The sequence below is a fragment of the Ranitomeya variabilis genome, chromosome 1 (genome assembly GCF_051348905.1).
Source record: "Ranitomeya variabilis isolate aRanVar5 chromosome 1, aRanVar5.hap1, whole genome shotgun sequence".
Classification (NCBI taxonomy): Eukaryota; Metazoa; Chordata; class Amphibia; order Anura; family Dendrobatidae; genus Ranitomeya; species Ranitomeya variabilis.
The window spans coordinates 72931773-72948389 of record NC_135232.1 but is presented as its reverse complement, the minus strand read 5'-3'; positions in this window follow the sequence as shown (position 1 = coordinate 72948389).

Below are 16617 nucleotides of genomic sequence, written 5' to 3'. Positions count from 1 at the left end.
GAGATTATTCAAACCTGCAGCTAAACTCTGAATATCCATTTTAAACAGGTGAACACAGAGCCATTCCAGGATTAGAAGGAGAGAGAGAGAGGAAGGCTGCAATATAGGCAGACTTGCAAGTGATTCAATTGAAAGCACACTCAGAACTGAAGGAAAAAAAAAAAAAAAAAAATTTTTTTAGCAGACTTCTTTTTTCTCTCCTTTCTCTGCCAATTAATTTAACCCTTTGCCGGCCGGTCAAACTGTTATGGTTCTCAATGGCAAGAGAACATAGCCCAGCATACATAGGAACTAGCTCTTGGAAGGATGGAAACTTAAACTGACCATGAACTAAACCTGCCGCACAACTAACAGTAGCCGGGTAGCGTAGCCTGCGTTTTATCCCTAGACGCCCAGCGCCGGCCGGAGGACTAACTAATCCTGGCAGAGGAAAATATAGTCCTGGCTCACCTCTAGAGAAATTTCCCCGAAAGGCAGACAGAGGCCCCCACATATATTGGCGGTGATTTAAGATGAAAATGACAAACGTAGTATGAAAATAGGTTTAGCAAAATCGAGGTCCGCTTACTAGATAGCAGGAAGACAGAAAGGGTACTTTCATGGTCAGCTGAAAACCCTATCAATACACCATCCTGAAATTACTTTAAGACTCTAGTATTAACTCATAACATCAGAGTGGCAATTTCAGATCACAAGAGCTTTCCAGACACAGAAACGAAACTGCAGCTGTGAACTGGAACAAAATGCAAAAAACAAACAAGGACAAAAGTCCGACTTAGCTGGAAGTTGTCTGGTAGCAGGAACATGCACAGAAAGGCTTCTGATTACAATGTTGACCGGCATGGAAGTGACAGAGGAACAAGGTTAAATAGCGACTCCCACATCCTGATGGGAACAGGTGAACAGAGGGGATGATGCACACAAGTTCAATTCCACCAGTGGCCACCGGGGGAGCCCAAAATCCAATTTCACAACAGCCGGCGGCAGTGCCGGGTATTGATGCGAGAGACTCGTGCGAGTTTCTCACATCACACTCACAAGTGTGACCCTGACCCTAAACAGAGCCCGGTACTGTTCAGGTTCAGAGTTCAGGCCTGGCCCAGACAAGACCTGGGAGGGTTTGGGTACAGACATGGCCTGACAGCGGACTTAGTAGCTTAAAAACAAGCTAGATGCTAAAATGCTAGATGCTGAACAGGCAAGGAACTGCAGGTGCAGACAGGCACGGAACCGCAGGTACGGACAGGCACGGAACCGCAGGTACGGACAGGCACGGAACTGCAGGGAACCGAAGGTGCAAACAGGTAGAAAACTGCAGGTGCCGGCATGAATGGGACTGCTGGTGCAAACATGGTTGGAACCGCAGGTGCAGTCAGGCCCCGAACTGCAGGCGCGGGCAGACAGGGAACCGAAAGTGCAAACAGGCAGGAAACTGCAGGTGCTGGCAGGAATGGGACCGCAGGGGCAGACAGGTTTGGAGGAACAGGTGCGTACAAGGAACACAGATAAAGGTTGCAGATTAAAAGTACTTGATCATACACAACAAGTTTGTAGGTAGATACTGATTAAGACACAGGTTTAGGAAAGGGTACTGCTCCTGACACAGCAGGCTTAGAGGTAAGGACAGATTCAGAGACAGCAAGTATGGAGGGCTACACTGATTAAGACACAGCAGGTGTGGAAGCAGATACTGCAGGTTTAGAAAAGGGTACTGCTTCTGACACAGCAGGCTTAAGGCCATGTGCACAGTTTCAGTATTTTTCATGTTTTTTTCGCGCTTTTTCGCTATAAAAACGTGAAAAAAACGCGAAAAAAACGCTTACATATGCCTCCCATTATTTTAAGTGTATTCCGCATTTCTTGTGCAAATGTTGCATTTTTTTCCGCGAAAAAATCGCATCGCGAAAAAAAAAGCAACATGTTCATTAAATTTGCAGAATTGCGGGGATTCCGCACACCTAGGAATGCATTGATCTGCTTACTTTCCGCATGTGGCTGTGCCCACCATGCGGGAAGTAAGCAGATCATGTGCGGTTGGTACCCAGGGGGGAGGAGAGGAGACTCTCCTCCACGGACTGGGCACCGTATAATTGGTAAAAAAAAAAAGAATTTAAATAAAAAATAGTCATATACTCACCTTCGATGGCCCCCGGAGTCTTCCCGCCTCTCAGCGGTGCATGCTGCCGCTTCTGTTCCTATAGATGGTGTGGTGAAGGACCTGCGATGACGTTACGGTCACATGACCGCGATGACGTCGCGGTCACATGACCGCGACGTCATCGAAGGTCCTGCACCACACCATCTATTGGAATGGACGCCGCTGAGATCGGCTGTCTGCAGAGGGTGAGTATAACCATTTTTTTAATTTTTTTATTATTTTAACATGATATCTTTTTACTATTGATGCTGCATAAGCAGCATCTATAGTAAAAAGTTGGTCACACTTGTCAAACAGTATGTTTGACAAGTGTGACCAACCTGTCAGTCAGTTTTCCAAGCGATGCTACAGATCGCTTGGAAAACTTTAGCATTCTGCAAGCTAATTTCGCTTGCAAAATGCTAAAAAAAAAAACGGGAAAAAAACGCAAAAAAAAAAAATGCGGATTTCTTGCAGAAAATTTCCGGTTTTCTTCAGGAAATTTCTGCAAGAAATCCTGATGTGTGCACATACCCTAAAGGTAAGGGCAGATTCTGAATTTGACACCACAGATTTGGAGAAAGGTGCTGATTCAGACACAGCAGATTTAGGAAAGATACTGCTTCTGACACAATAAGGTTAGAGTTAGGGACAGATCCAGACACATAAATACATTTTTAAAAAGTGACATGGGGTCTGTTCTATTTTTGATAACCAGCACTGGCAAAACTGACAGCTGCAGGCTGCAACCCTCAGCTGTCATCTTTATCATGGCTGGTTATCAAGAATAGAGGGGAAGGTGCATATATTGTGGCAGTCTGGAGCATATAATCCGCTCCCGTCCAGAGAAACCGGGAAAGTCCCATTCCTAGGGTCTGTTGGCAAGGCCACCCTGGGTAAGAATCACTCCTCATTTTCTCTGACTCTGACTGTATCTATTTCCTGTGGTAACATCCATTTTCTCGAGTCAGTCTACCTGGACTCTGGTTCCACAGTTAATCTCATCCAATAGGCCGTTGTGGAGTTGTATAAAATCTCGATCCAATGTCTGCAGGATCCGTTGGTGGTTTCATCAGTGGATGGAAAACCTCTTTCCAAGACCACCCTTTTCGTTACCGAGCCTGTGGAACTTTGGGTAGGAATGCTGCACTCGGAGGCGATTCCTCTCTACATTGTGTCAGGTCTGTCTCATCCTCAGCTTCTAGGTCTGCCATGGCTGTGGAGACACGAGACTTTCTTGGAATGGAAATCCAGAGAAGCATTCCGTTGGGGACAGGAGTGCCACGAGACTTGTCTAGTTCCCATTCATCCTGCTCGACCTCTGGCTTCTTCTTCCAATTTACCTGGCTTGCCTGCTGCATATTGGACGTACGCTGACGTCTTCGACAAAAAGTAGGCTGAGGCGCTACCACCTTGTAGGCCATATGACTGCCCTATTGATATTATTCCTGTTAGTTCCCCTCCACAAGGTAAAATGTACTCTTTGTTGCAGGCTGAATCCTGAGTCATGTCCAAGTATATTATTATTATTATAGCGCCACTTATTCCATGGCGCTTTACATGTGAGGAGGGGTATACATAATAAAAACAAGTACAATAATCTTAAACAATACAAGTCACAACTGGTACAGGAGGAGAGAGGACCCTGCCCCCGAGGGCTCACAATCTACACAGAGAAGAAAGGAGGAGGTTCAGGGAGCTGCAAACAAAGCCTGGAAATGTACAGGGTGGTTTGGTAATCATAAGAGCCGATCCAGTTAGTGAAGGCAGCCACAGTAGGAAAAGGAAAGAATTTAATTCGGCACTCCCATCCTGATTAAAATGGTAACACATATATGCAATTAATACAAATTGTTTCTATAGTTCATTCCATTGGGGAACTTTGTTTTCAAACGTAAAATCCAATAGGCTTCTTTATCAATAGCAAAAATGGTGCTTATTCTGGGGCATGCAAAGAATTTGTCACAGTTCACAATGGTGATCTATCTCATTTTGCATTTTTCGGAGTAGAAAGGGTGCCATGTCCTAAACATGGAGGCAACTGGAAAAGAGAACTCACCCTTAGAGAAGCCTCTTGGATTTTATGTTTGAATACAAAATTCCCCAACGGAATCAACTATAGAAAAAATTTGTATTACATTTATTAATTGCATATACTTTATGTGTTCCTTATATCCTTGTTATTTGTCAAATACTGCCGCCCATGTGTTTTTGTTTCACCTGTGTGTATTTCTAATTAATCACTGGGTTTCCTGGATTGGTCAAATTTCTTTTTATATTCCCAAGTTTAATTCCTTTTCCCTATCCTATGACTAAGGGCACTTTATCGTGCCAGAAACGCATCAGGTTTCTTTTAAGTATTTTAACTTGATTTTATAAATTGTTAATATTTTAATTAGGATGGGAGGGCTGAATTAAATCCTTTCCTTTTCCTATATTAAAGAGAATCATGCCAGGGGATTTATTTGGCAATCTTCCTCAACGGCTGGAGCAGCAATGTACTTTGTAAAGAAAATGGATGGTTCTCTTCGACCCTGTCCTATCATTCGATCGATTATAGGGGACTCAACCAAATAACGATCAAAAATTAATATCCTCTGCATCTCATCTCCGAGCTGTTTGATCGTCTTAAAGGTTCCAGAGTCTTCACGAAACTCGAACTCCGCGGGGCATATAACACGATTCAAATACGCCAGGAAGATGAATGGAAGACGGCCTTTAATACCAGCGATGGCCATTATGAGTATCGTGTTATGCCGTTTGGACTCTGTAATGCACCTGAAGTCTTTCAAGAACTAGTGAATGACATCTTCCAGGATCTTCTCTACACGTGTTTGGTAGTTTACTTAGACGATATTTTGGTGTTATCTCTAGATCTGCCTACACACAGGAGGGATGTTTGCCAGGTTCTGCAGAGATTAATGAAGAACCGGCTGTACATCAAGTATGAAAAGTGCGTCTTCGAGCAGACTTCACTTCTGTTTCTTGGGTACATCATCTCCGATACCAGCTGTAAGGAGGTAAAACACAAGAAGAGTCTGGGGGCGGTTACCTTCTCTGCTCTGTGCCTGGAACCATTGAGCTGTGCTGCGGGTTCCCTAGGGAGAGACTGATAGACTGGGACAGGAAGGAAGCGGGCAGAGAGCGGGAAAGGCATGCGCGCAGGAGACAGAGCAGCATGAGCAGCGTGCAGAGCAAGGTGCAGCTACGCTCCGGGAGAGAGAGAGCTCCCGGTCTGAGGACAAATAGAGGGAGACTGCCCAGAAAGACTGCAGCTTGTGAGTGCATGAAAGCGGACTCTGCTGTGACTGGAGAGGGGCGCTTTGAGATGTGTGTAGAGACATTGGCCCGTGCAGAGACTTCGACCCCCTGGTCCCCGCAGTATCAGTACAGAGACTGTGATTCCTGGTACAGTGACTTAACAGTGCAGAGCCCCTGATTCCTGGTACAGAGACTTAACAGTGCAGAGCCCCTGATTCCTGGCTGTGCTGTAAAAGCTAAAGACTCAGAGCCTGTGCATACCACATTAACTCCTGAAACCCCAGGCAGCAGGCTCCTAGAGACTACTCAGCCCACAGACAACAGAGGGACGACAAGTGCCGCTGTTTCTCGGTGCCTACATTGGAGAAGATGACCCTTCAAGCAAGTCCTCATCAGACTGATAAGTATTCTTTTCTCAAGAAATCTTGCTTACTTCGGTTACATTGATTCACTCCCATATTTTTGCACTGTTTTATTGCTAGTTATTTTCCATTGCTTCCTCCCTGCGAGGAGAACCTGATTCCTGTTATTAAACCCCTCAACTGTTGGTCTGTCTGTTCCGTGGTGACATACTCAGTACCTGCATATTATTACACAGCCCAAAAACGGATCCCGAGAAGGTGCCCGCTGTCTTGAAGTGACCCTGTCCTGACAGTCTGAAAGTTAAAAAAGAAAATGGCTTTCCTCATTTGCCGACATTACTGGTGGCTGACCCTGCGCAAGGTTATTGCGGATTTCATCTCTGCCTGTTCCTCTTGTGTCCGGAACAAAACTCCGAAACAGATTCCAACCGGTCAGCTACTTCCTTTTCCCATACCATCTGCTCCCTGGCAGCATAGTGCGATGGATTTCATCACTGACCTTCCAGTTTTGGCTATGTGTACAATCATCTGGTGGTTGTGGATTGCATTTCCAAGATGGCCCATTTCACTCCACTACCAGGTCTCCCATCAGCTCCGGTTCTTGCAGAGGAGTTTATTTGACGTATTTTCTGCCTGGATTACAGCTTCATATTGTCTCGGATAGAGGCATCCAGTCTACTTCTCACATCTGGAAATCTACCTGCAAACTACTGAATATCCCTTTGTTTCTTTTCTCTTCAGCCTACCATCCCCAATCCAGGTAGAGAGCGTCAATCAGATCCTGACCAACTTCCTGCGGAACTTTATGAATGTCCACCACAGTGATTGGGCCAAACTCCTGCTTTGGGCACAATTCTCATACAACGATGTGAGTGAATCCTCTGCTAAATCTCCCTTTTTTGTGGTCTGCATTCAGCATCTCAATATTCCATTTCCTGTTTCTACCACGTCCGCCATTCCTGCTGCTGAGTCCCTCATCAAGGGATTTTTTAAAATCTGTAGGGACACCAAGACCACCTCATTGAAATCCTCTGAATGGATGAAAAGATACCCATACAAGAGACGTCTGGATCTACCTATGTTTCGTCCTGGGCACAAGGTTTGGCTGTCGTCTAAGTATGTCCGTCCCAAGATACCCTTGTATAAATTAGGTCCTTGATTAATCAGTCCATTTGAAGTTCTAAAACAGATTAATCCAGTAACCTACAAGCTCAAACCTCTGGCCTCTTTACAGAATCCCAATTCATTTCATGTGTGCCTTCTCAAGCATGTCATCCTCAGTTCCTTCTTCAAAGATCCTGGTACCACTCCTGCTCCAGTCAACACTGGGGACGTTTTCAAGGTAGAGAACATTCTGGCAGTGGCCACCAAGAGGGTAAGAGGAAAAAAAATTGTTATGGATTGGAAGGGGTTTGTTACTGAGGAAAGGTCCTGGGAACCCAAGGAGAATATCCATGCCCTTCTCCTCCTGGACAGATTTCTTGCAGGCTTAAAGAATAGGGGGCATAAAGGGGGGGTACTGTAGCACCAGTATTTCCGGACGCTGCTCCTCTCCCCCGGCAGGGACACCGACTCAATGCCACAGCCCCCATCCTGCACTTTCTCCTCCTTCCTCTCTGACTGCTGCCCAAGTGCTGTGCACTGAGTGCAGATCCCCGGGCACTGTGCTTAGGGCGCGCGGTCACTCCCTCCTTCTTAAAGACACTGTGTGCGCCGTCCTAAAGTTTCGCCAGGCTGGGAGACACTTATTATTTAAGGCACCTCCACCTGCATGGAGGTACTTGTGTATCATTGTTAGTCTGTTCCCAACAGATAGTTCTAAGGTCCCTGTCCGCTAGTTTTACTAATTTCTGTCCGTCCCTAACCTCCTTGCAAGTACCTGCCTTGTCAGTCTGTATTTCAGCTGGAATCTGAGTACATCTGTCATGCCAATCTGTGTACCAGCCAGAACTGCCTGCACCTGCTGTGCCAGTCTGTATATCAGCTTGACCCACCTGCACCTGCCGTGCCAGTCTGTATATCAGCTGGACCCGCCTGCACCTGCTGTGCCAATCTGTATATCAGCTGTACTCTCCTACTGGGCCGTTCCATCTACCTGTCCCTTGGGATCAGCTGCCGTGTGTCCGAGGTCTCTCCTAGAGTAGCACCTGGAGCCAAACCTAACCCCTCCATCAGGGGCTCTTGTGAAGAGTCAGGTGCTCACCTAATCACGCCCTTCCAAGAAACAGTGGTTCCACCACTCTCGTTACAGTATGTCCTTAACAATGGTAAGGGGATGCTGGAAAATTAGAAACATTTAACCCCTTCCCGACCTTTGACGCATACGCTGCGTCATGAAAGTCGGTGCCAATCCGACCTGTGACGCAGCGTATGCGTCATGGAGGGATCGCGCTCCTGCAGATCGGGTGAAAGGGTTAACTCCAATTTCACCCGATCTCCAGGAACAGGGGGAGTGGTGCTTCAGCCCAGGGGGGGTGGCTTCACCCCCTCGTGGCTACGATCGCTCTGATTGGCTGTTAAAAGTGAAACTGCCAATCAGAGCGATTTGTAATATTTCACCCCAAAAAACGGTGAAATATTACAATCCAGCCATGGCCGATGCTGCAATATCATCGGCCATGGCTGGAAAACCTAATCTGTCCCCCCCCCACCCCACCGATCTCCCCCCCAGTGCTCCGTTGCGTGGTCAGCCCCCCTAAGTCGTCCTGTCCGCTCCTCCGTCCTCCTGTCCGCTCCCCCCGTGCTCCGGTCCCCCCTCCCTGTGCTCCGGTCCCCCCCCGTGATCCGATCACCCCCCTTCATACTTACCGGGCCTCCCGGTGTCCGTCCGGCTTCTCCATGGGCGCCGCCATCTTCCAAAAGTCCAAAAATCCGGCTGGCAGATTCGTTTCAGATGTATTTTGATCACTGCGATATAGCCTATCACAGTGATCAAAATAAAAAAAATAGTAAATGACCCCCCTTTATCACCCCCATAGGGACAATAATAAAAAATAAATAAAATATATATATATATTTTTTTCTACTAGGGTTAGGGTTAGAACTAGGGTTAGAATTAGGGTTAGAATTAGGGTTAGGGTTAGGGGTAGGGTTAGGGCATGTGCACACAGTGTGGATTTGGCTGCGAATCCGCAGCGGATTGCCGCGGATCCGCAGCGGATCCACAGCGGATTGGCCGCGGATCCGCAGCGGATTGGCCGCTGCGAATTCGTAGCAGTTTTCCATCAGGTTTACAGTACCATGTACACCTATGGAAAACCAAATCCGCTGTGCCCATGGTGCGGAAAATACCGTGCGGAAACGCTGTGTTGTATTTTCCGCAGCATGTCAATTTTGTGCGGATTCCGCAGCGTTTTACACCTGTTCCTCAATAGGAATCCGCAGGTGAAATCCGCACAAAAAAACACTGGAAATCCGCTGTAAATCCGCAGGTAAAACGCAGTGCTTTTTACCTGCGGATTTTTCAAAAACGGTGCGGAAAAATCTCACACGAATCCGCAAAGTGGGCACATAGCCTTAGGGTTAGGGTTGGAATTAGAGTTAGGGTACCGTCTCACAGTGGCACTTTGATCGCCACGACGGTACGATCCGTGACGTTCCAGCGATATCCATACGATATCGCTGTGTCTGACACGCAGCAGCGATCAGGGACCCTGCTGAGAATCGTACGTCGTAGCAGATCGTTTGGAACTTTCTTTCGTCGCTGGATCTCCCGCTGTCATCGCTGGATCGTTGTGACAGCGATCCAGCGATGCGTTCGCTTGTAACCAGGGTAAACATCGGGTTACTAAGTGCAGGGCCGCGCTTAGTAACCCGATGTTTACCGTGGTTACCAGCGTAAAAGTAAAAACAAACAAACCGTACATACTCACATTTCGGTGTCCTTCAGGTCCCTTGCCGTCTGCTTCCCGCTCTGACTGAGCGCCGGCCGTACAGTGAGAGCAGAGCACAGCAGTGACGTCACCGCTGCGCTCTGCTCTCGCTGTACGGCGGCACTCAGTCAGAGCGGGAAGCAGACGGCAAGGGACCTGAAGGACACCGAAATGTGAGTATGTACGGTTTGTTGCCCTGACGTGCGCCCAAACAGTGGTTTACCCCCACATATGGGGTACCAGCATACTCACAACAAACTGGGCAACAAATATCGGGGTCCAATTTCTCCTGCTACCCTTGTGAAAAAAAAATTGCTTGCTAAAACATCTTTTTTGAGGACAGAAAAATGATTTTTAATTTTCACGGCTCTGCGTTGTAAACTTCTGTGAAGCACTTGGGGGTTGAACGTGCTCACCACACATCTAGATAAGTTCTTTGGGGGGTCTAGTTTCCAAAATGGGGTCACTTAGGGGGGGTTTCTACTGTTTAGGCACATCAGGGGCTCTGCAAATGCAACGTGACGCCCGCAGACCATTCCATCAAAGTCTGCATTTCAAATGTCACTACTTCCCTTCCGAGCCCTGACGTGCGCCCAAACAGTGGTTTACCCCCACATATGAGGTATCAGCGTACTCACAACAAACTGGGCAACAAATATTGGGGTCCAATTTCTCCTGTTACACTTGTGAAAATAAACAATTGCTTGCTAAAACATCTTTTTTGAGGAAAGAAAAATGATTTTTAATTTTCACGGCTCTGCGTTGTAAACTTCTGTGAAGCACTTGGGGGTTGAACGTGCTCACCACACATCTAGATAAGTTCCTTGGGGGGTCTAGTTTCCAAAATGGGGTCACTTGTGGGGGGTTTCTACTGTTTAGGCACATCAGGGGCTCTGCAAACGTAACATGATTCCCGCAGACCATTCCATCAAAGTCTGCATTCCAAATCGTCACTACTTCCCTTCCGAGCCCCGGCATGTGCCCAAACAGTGGTTTACCCCCACATATGGGGTATCAGCGTACTCAGGAGAAACTGGACAACAACTTTTGGGGTCAAATTTTTCCTGTTACCCTTGGGAAAATTAAAAAATTCTGGGCTAAAAAAATATTTTTGAGGAAAGAAAACATTTATTATTTTCACGGCTCTGCGTTATAAACTTCTGTGAAGCAGTGGGGGTTCAAAGTGCTCACCACACATCTAGATAAGTTCCCTTGGGGGTCTAGTTTCCAAAGTGGGGTCAACTGTGGGGAGTTCCTACTGTTTAGGCACATCAGGGGCTCTGCAAACGCAACGTGACGCCCGCAGAGCATTCCATTAAAGTCTGCACTTCAAAACATCACTACTTCCCTTCCGATCCCCGACGTGTGCCAAAACAGTGGTTTACCCCCACATATGGGGTATCAGCGTACTCAGGAGAAACTGCACAACAACTTTTGGGGTCCAATTTCTCCTGTTACCCTTGGGAAAATAAAAAATTGTGGGTTAAAAAATCATTTTTGAGGAAAGAAAAATAATTTTTTATTTTCATGGCTCTGCGTTATAAACTTCTGTGAAGCACTTGGGGGGTTCAAAGTGCTCACCACACATCTAGATTAGTTCCTTGGGAGGTCTAGTTTCCAAAATGGGGTCACTTGTGCGGGAGCTCCAATGTTTAGGCACACAGGGGCTCTCCAAACGCGACATGGTGTCCGCTAATGATTGAAGCTAATTTTCCATTCAAAAAGCCAAATGGCGTGCCTTCCCTTCCGAGCCCTGCGGTGCGCCCAAACAGTGGTTTACCCCCACATATGGGGTATCATCGTACTCAGGACAAACTGGACAACAACATTTGGGGTCCAATTTCTCCTATTATCCTTGGGAAAATAAAAAACTCCGGGCTAAAAATCATTTTTGAGGAAAGAAAAATATTTTTTTATTTTCATGGCTCTGCGTTATAAACTTCTGTGAAGCACCTGAGGGTTTTAAGTGCTCACTATGCATCTAGATAAGTTCCTTGGGGGGTCTAGTTTCCAAAATGGGGTCACTTGTGGGGGAGCTCCAATGTTTAGGCACACAGGGCCTCTCCAAACCTGACATGGTGTCCGCTAACGATGGAGATAATTTTTCATTCAAAAAGTCAAATGGCGCTCCTTCCCTTCCGAGCCTTACCATGTGCCCAAACAGTAGTTTACCCCCACATATGAGGTATTGGCGTACTCAGGAGAAATTGCCCAACAAATTTTAGGATCCATTTTATCCTGTTGCCCATATGAAAATGAAAAAATTGAGGCAAAAAGAAATTTTGTGTGAAAAAAAAGTACTTTTTCATTTTTACGGATTAATTTGTGAAGCACCTGGGGGTTTAAAGTGCTCACTCTGCTTCTAGATAAGTTCCTTGGGGGGTCTAGTTTCCAAAATGGGGTCACTTGTGGGGGAGCTCCAATGTTTAGGCACACGGGGGCTCTCCAAACGCGACATGGTGTCCGCTAAAGATTGGAGCCAATTTTTCATTCAAAAAGTCAAATGGCGCTCCTTCCCTTCCAAGCCCTGCCGTGCGCCCAAACAGTGGTTTACCCCCACATATGAGGTATTAGCGTACTCAGGACAAATTGGACAACAACATCCGTGGTCCAGTTTCTCCTTTTACCCTTGGGAAAATAAAAAATTGTTGCTAAAAGATAATTTTTGTGACTAAAAAGTTAAATGTTCATTTTTTACTTCCATGTTGCTTCTGCTGCTGTGAAACACCTGAAGGGTTAATAAACTTCTTGAATGTGGTTTTGAGCACCTTGAGGGGTGCAGTTTTTAGAATGGTGTCACTTTTGGGTATTTTCAGCCATATAGAACCCTCAAACTGACTTCAAATGTGAGGTGGTCCCTAAAAAAAATGGTTTTGTAAATTTTGTTGTAAAAATGAGAAATCACTGGTCAAATTTTAACCCTTATAACTTCCTAGCAAAAAAAAAATTTGTTTCCAAAATTGTGCTGATGTAAAGTAGACATGTGGGAAATGTTATTTATTAACTATTTTGTGTCATATAACTCTCTGGTTTAACAGAATAAAAATTCAAAATGTGAAAATTGCAAAATTTTCAAAATTTTTGCCAAATTTCCGTTTTTTTCACAAATAAACTCAGAAATTATCGACCTAAATTTAACACTAACATGAAGCCCAATATGTCACGAAAAAACAATCTCAGAACCGCAAGGATCCGTTGAAGCATTCCTGAGTTATTACCTCATAAAGTGACACTGGTCAGAATTGCAAAAAATGGCAAGGTCATTAAGGCCAAAATAGGCTGGGTCATGAAGGGGTTAATAGCCCATAGTGACGGCAACATTTCGGTCCAGTTGGCTCCTCAGTTGGACTGAAGCATTGCCCTCACTATGGGCTGTTAAATGTTTCTAATTTTCTATTTTGGGAGTTCTGCCTTCACTTTTGTATAGCGATAGATAGCTAGATAAACATTAGGTAGATAGTTAGATAGATAGATAGATAGATAGATAGATAGATAGATAGATAGATAGATAGATAGATAGATAGATAGATAGATAGTGGATAGGTAAAATGGCTCATATAACCCAGACAAGGTCACATTGGGGAAAGGGGAGGGAATACTGTGAGAACTTGGCTGCCAGACAATGTCATTGATGAACTGGAGGTAAATGGGAGCTATATTTAGTATAGGAGCCTTAGATTTGTCTGCATATATCTTTTCATGGATCTAGGACATCTAGTTTTTGAACTTTCAAGGTTATATGATAAATGTAAATCTGAATATTTCTATACTCCCTCATGTGAGTGGTCACATGTCACGTTCTTATTAAAATACAGTTTATCGCCTGAAGCTTGCTATATGTATTCCACCCAGATCAATGACACAGAAAAGGATGAAATACCTGGCAATCCATTAATACTGGGAATATGACCCATGGAATAAACAGGAATTTAGTGATTTGCTATTTAACCACTGACAAGTGCCATGATTTTGCTCTGCAATGTAGATGTATCTTCTTCTTGATAGTAACTGCATTACAAAATCATGCCGAAATATATGCAGTGAGAGTGAGGACACACATCGTAGTTTTTTTCTGGTTTGCTGTGATTCTCAGAAAATCACTGCAAAACCATCATATTTTTTCATGTGTTTTCATAAACCATGGGCGAACCGCATTAGAACTAACCTAATGGATTCTCCCTTTTAACCATTGTGACAAAGTTACTGGCAAAGTGTTAGAGGGGCGAATATGTTTTACTGAGGTTATTAGCTTCAGTAAATTGAAACCCAGAAGTTTGCTCCAGCACACTATGTGTTGAGAAGGGTTAATCGGCCATTCTAAGAGCTGAGTTTTTGTGGACAATCATAGAGCGAGTGGGAGGTTGTCCATCTAATCTCCACCCCTAGTTATGGTCTGGGGTTTAAATAGTAGGCCTCCTGAGGCATTCAGTGTTCAGTGTGTCTGGAGAGGCTAACTCCAGAGAATTGTTTGTGTTTATGCTGTTATGGTAAATATTTATACTTTGCTTTATTATTTTGGACAAATAAATCTACTTATATTTTTGCTAATTCTGTATTTTAGTATTAGCTTTATAAGTGTTATTTATAAAAGCAATAACACAGGGTGTTATCATGCTAATCTAAACTGTGTGTTTTGCTAACCCTGAGTGGGCAGGTCTCCACTACCACAAGCAGTGTGCTGTATGCTACCACTTTGTTTTGGTTTTCCTGTTTTGCCCAAAGGGCCGTATTTATTTTTACTTCACCATGGTTTATGCCGCATATATAATAAACCAGTGTCTACCTCCGGGTACATCTGAGTGAGCTTATCTACCACATGTGGTGGAGAATGTGGGGAGAGCCGAGAGCCGGGAATGGACAGTAGCTAGAGATAGACCCTCTGAGTAGTATCTCCTGTTTCCATGTTTTAGTAAGGCCATATGTAGTGGCAGAATGATCCAATTTATATGATCTTCCTTTGCTTTATCAATCTGCTCCAGGATTCTCAACAAGACCTCCTTAGGATTACACAACTGTATTAAAGCATGAAGCATTTGTAAGCAGACGTTGTCTCTTCAATTCTGAGTGCACATCTCTGTATACACTGAGTAATGGGTTTGATGAGATTCCAGCCCATGTGCCTGATGATGACCTGATTTTTCTCATTCTTGATTATTTCCAACAATACTTCCAGAAGTTCCTCCTCCAAACAGAGCTGACAGGTCACCAGGAACACATTGGTGTCTTCTTCCTTAAATTTTTCTTCTGAAAGTTTTTGAAGTTTCTGAACAAGAGCTTGGAGGTCTGCTGCTGCCGCCATTGTGCTTGGCAGTGGAAGGTGAATGGTACCCAGACAACCAACTAAAGTCTTCTACTGAGCAGTTCTCGTTGATCTGGCCTGATGTACATCTATATCTGTCCTGGATATTCTTGTCTGGGCCTCTTGTGCTTGAAGGAGGCTCTCCCTCACAATTGGCATTACCCTTGCAATCCTGTCCTGCATATGGGCCACATGTGGTTGCAGCCAGAGTCCTTCACCCCAGCCCAGATGGTAGAGCGGGTTGTAATGGACAGATTTATCTACTCCCTTCCAAGGCTGGTGCAGATGTTAGTTGCCCAGGGCCAACCCCGAATGGAGACAACCTGGTTGACCTAGTACAAAGGTACCAGGTGGTTGAGAGGTCCCTAAGGAAGCCAGGTGATGTTGCATCCCCATTCTCGGATACCCAGAAGGAGCAGGTATATCAAAAAGAGGGGTAGTAGAGCCACCACTGGCAGAGGTCCAAGGTCCAAAGGGGTTGCTGAGGGGTAGCCAAAGGCAGCTAGTAAGGTCTTGCTCTGCTGGAGATGTCACAGTCCTGGACACTAAGCTGCCCGGTGTCCTATCTCCTTCAAACAGATGGACTGCAGCCTAGGGAGGCAAGGTTCATACTATGCCTATCCCGTCTGCAGTGTGGACTATCAGTAAATTAAGTACTGGTGTCAGGACCCTTGGCCACACTCCTCCACCATTTCATCCCAGGAAAACATGTGGGAGTCCACTGTATCCATGGGAACACCAAGGACTACCCCATCACCAAGGTGATGATAAAAACTAACCATGGCACTGATTCCCATGAGGTCAACATAGTCAAAGACTTGCTACACCCAGTGATAATCGGAAGGACTTTAGCCTGTTCTGGGACTTGTGGTTAAAGGAGAGGGTGCCAACTAACTGAGACACGAGCTGGTCCACCCATGAAGAATCCCCATTACAGATGAGTTGCCCCTTGTTGGCAAGAAGGACAAGACAGTGACCCATGAGAATGAGATTCCTGAGTTGGGATTTCTGGGGGAAATTTTGGGACTGCCCAAATGCGAGATCTTACGTTGAAAGGGGCTTTTGATAATGTGACTGTCATAAATGGGGTTGCTCAAGAGCTGGGAGCTGACACCAGATTTCCATATTTTACTTTAAATGAGAAGCTGCTTTATCGGGTCACTAAACCAAGAGGGGAAGTGATAGAGCAGTTGTTGGTGCCAGGTTTCTATAGGCATAAAATATTAGATCTGGCCCATTTTCTTGTCTTAGGTGGGCAACTGAGAGTAGACAAAACTCAGGAGCCGCTGAAAACCACTGGTGTATGAGCTGCTGAGAGCGGAGCTTCAGTGACTAGCGGTGACGTCACTGAAGCTGCGCTCACTCACAGCCTGAACTGTGGTGAACTCTGGAGAGTGGGAAAATGCCAGTTCATTTTCTCACGCTCCAGAGTTCAGCGCAGCACCAGTGATGTCACCACTAGTCACTGAAGCTGCGCTGGCAGCATCTCCTCATTCACCAGTGGTTTTCAGCCTGGACGGTCGCATCTTGGCACCGTCCTGGTTGAAAACTGTATATACTCCAGATATGGATTACGGTGTGGGACACAACGATGGACAGGTATGGTATATTGTTGGTTTGTTATTTTTATTATAGGTGATCGAGGGCGTCGCATGGATTAGGACTAATAAATAAATTGGGAAGACT